Source organism: Vipera berus (genome assembly GCF_964194415.1).
Source record: "Vipera berus genome assembly, chromosome: Z".
NCBI lineage: Eukaryota > Metazoa > Chordata > Lepidosauria > Squamata > Viperidae > Vipera > Vipera berus.
The window spans coordinates 2,569,672-2,573,087 of record NC_138205.1 but is presented as its reverse complement, the minus strand read 5'-3'; positions in this window follow the sequence as shown (position 1 = coordinate 2,573,087).

Here is a 3,416-nt window from a genome sequence, read left to right as displayed (position 1 = left end):
GGGGACCCACCAACAAGAAGGTTTGAAAGAGAAAGCTGACTTGGAAGAGATTGGAGTCCCAAATGCTCTTTTCTTTTCTTTTCCCCCCTTTTTCCTTCCTTCTTTTCTTTCTTTCCTTCCTCCCTCTTCTCTTTCCTTCTTGCCTTTCCTCTCCCTTCTTTTTCCTTCCTCTCCCTTTGTCTTTCTTTTCCTTCCTTCCTCCCTCCCTCCGTCTTTCCTTTTTCCTTTTCTTTCTTTCTTTCTTTCTTTTCTTTTTTTTTCTTCTCCTCTTTCCTCGGATTGCTAGAGAACCAGAAGACAAGCTGAAAAGCAGATTAAAAATTGAGCCAGCACAGTAAAAGGACTTCCGCGGGAGTCAGATCTGGAACGGCCCATTTCAAAAAAAATCAAGCTGGGTGTGTTTCTCTTCCACACCTAATCTTTCTTTGCAAAAGATGTAATACTTCTGCAGAAGACTAATATATTTTTTTTGGACCAGACACCTGCTTGAAGAGAAGGATGAGGGGGTGACACGATAGCAGCCTTCCAGTATCTCAGGGGCTGCCCCAAAGAAGAGGGAGTCAAGCTCTTCTCCAAAGCACTTGAAGAAGGCAGGACAAGAAGCAACGGATGGAAACTAGTCAAGGAGAGAAGCAACCTGGAACTAAGGAGAAACTTCCTGACAGTGAGAACAATTAACCAGTGGAACTCCTTGCCTCCAGAAATCGTGGGCCCTCCATCCCTGGAGGCTTTTAAGAAGAGACTGGACTGTCACTTGTCTGAAATGGTATAGGTTCTCTTGCTTGAGCTGGGGGGTTGGACTAGAAGACCTCCAAGGCCCCTTTCCGGCTCTGTTCTTCTGTTGTTCTGTAACCTGCCTCTAATATATAAAAATATAGTAACGTGTCAAAGGTCAAGAATGCCTCGAAATTCTTTTGAAGAGTTTCCTCTGTCGGAACCCCGACAGTCCGTATATAATTTAATCCTGAGATGTCAAAAACAGACTCGGCCTTCCAGTATCTCAGGGTCTGCCCCAAAGAAGAGGGAGTCAAGCTATTCTCCAAAGCCCCCGAAGGCAGGACAAGAAGCAACGGATGGAAACTAGTCAAGGAGAGGAGCAACCTAGAACTAAGGAGAAACTTCCTGACAGTCAGAACAATTAACCAGTGGAACCACCTGCCTCCAGAAGCGGTGAATGCTCCAACACTGGAAGTTTTTTTTAAAGAAGAGACTGGACAGCCATTTCTCCGAAATGATCTAGGGTTTCCTGCCTGGGCAGGGGGTTGGACTAGATGACCTCCAAGGTCCCTTCCAACTTTACTATTACGATTATGTTTGAAGAAGCTTCATCTATTATTGTTCTACGGGGCAGCTGAGGGCCGCTTCTTCAGCAACAACGTGGTTGGGGAGAAGGCCTGCCACGAAACCCGCGGGAAAAAATAAGTGGCCGCCGATTGCAGGCAAGGGATGTTTGCGGCTGCAAGGCAGGAATCTTTTTTGCGTAAACCTGAGCCTCGCACACAGAACAGTTAGGTCAACGACAAAAGGTGTGTGTGTGGGGGGGGGAAACACGGGTTTTTATTTCGCTCTCCAAGTTTCTGTGCCCATTTTATTTTTTGGAGACTGATGTATCACAGAAGGAAGCGAGAGAAACGGGGTTAGAAAAACTGCACAGTGCAGCAACCAAGCAGGCAAAAAAAAAAAAGGTGTGTGTGTGTGTCACCTCTCTCTTAAGGAGAGCAGTTTTTAACGGTTGCAAACTGGTTAAAACGAGAAGTAAACCTGCCATTATCGAATGTCTGTTTGTCCAATGGGAACCTGCCATCGATTCCCACCAGCCCGGCTTCAATTTGAGCAGGCTTGCTCCAGCGCGGCGCCATGCGAAGAAAGGATTTTGAAGGGAACTTATTGCAATTTTAGGTTGTTAACTAAAGCCGGGCAGTTTTTTTAAAACTGTGAAAATACAGCGCGTATTTTGCAAATGCTTCCGCTAGGCGCAGCGGGGGCCCAACTGAATATTAGTTCCCGACTTGGAACAAAAACTGTTTTGTTTTGTTTGGAGACTTGTTTGCAGTTACAACGGCACCGGGAAAATGTGACTTACGACCGGTCCTCAAAGTTACGACCGTCCCAACAGCCCCAAGGTCACGTCATCAAAATTTGGGAGCTTGGCACCGGCACGCATTTATGATGGCTGCGCTATCCCGGGGGGATCAGGCGCTGGCCACTTGCGATCCTAACCGGCCTCCGTCAGGCATAAGTCAATAGGAGAACCCGGATCTGCTTAACGTTGGCAGGATTCGCTTAACCACCATGGCAGAAATGGTCGTAAAATCCTGCACGCCTTAGCGAGGGGAAATTCTGCTCCCAGCGGTGGGCGCAACTCAAGGGCTATCCTCAAGGGTACAAACTCTGAAAAACGACGGGCTCTTTTAAGTTTTATCTCCCTAAAAGATCTGAATTCCCACATTTAAGGATTTCAATCCAAGCGAGACCCTGCCGGTCGGAGAGGCGATTAACTATTTAACGAAGACGAAGCTCATTAATGCCACCTCTCCCTCCCCCCCACCCGTGTATCTGGTCCCTCTTTGGCCATCTCCGCCATTAACAAGATGATGATGGTAATAATAATAAAGTTGGGACCATGGAGGTCATCTAGTCCAACCCCCTGCTCAGGCAGGAAACCTTGAACCATTTCAGACAAATTGGTTGTCCGCTCTCTTCTCAAAAACTTCCAGCGTGAAGGCTCCAACACTGGAGGTTTTTAAGAAGAGACTGGAGAGAGCCATTTGTCCGAAATGGAGTAGGGTTTCCTGCCTGAGCAGGGGGTTGGACTAGATGACCTCCAAGGTCCCTTCCGAGTCTCTTTATTTTTTTTCCTTCCTTCCTTCCTTTCCTTCTCCAAAAATGGAAGTTTTTGAGAGCTATTTGTCTGAAATGGTATATAGGGTTTCCTGCCTGAGCAGGGGGTTGGACTAGATGACCTCCAAGGTCCCTTCAATCTGTTATTCTGGGTTTTTTTTCCTTCCTTCCTTCCTTCCCTCCCTCCCTTCTCAAACACTGGAAGTTTTTAAGAAGAGACTGGAGGGCCATTTGTCTGAAATGGTATATAGGGTTTCCTGCCTGAGCAGGGGGTTGGGCTAGATGACCTCCAAGGTCCCTTCCTTCATCATCATCATCATCATCATCATTTTAGTATTATTATCTTAATGATTTTATTTCCTTTGCTATCTTCTAATTGGTGATTTTAATGCTTTTTTAATCTTTTTATGCTGTTAAGCTGTAAACCGGCGTCCTTCTGACCCAGGATGGAAGGCGACTAAGTTCCACAATAAACAAATAAAATGAATAAAAAACGTTTTCCCTAAAATTCCCAATTTCGACCGACCAGTTTTTCGAAGAACCCTTTGGAGGGGGTGTCCTTCGTAGACTCATTA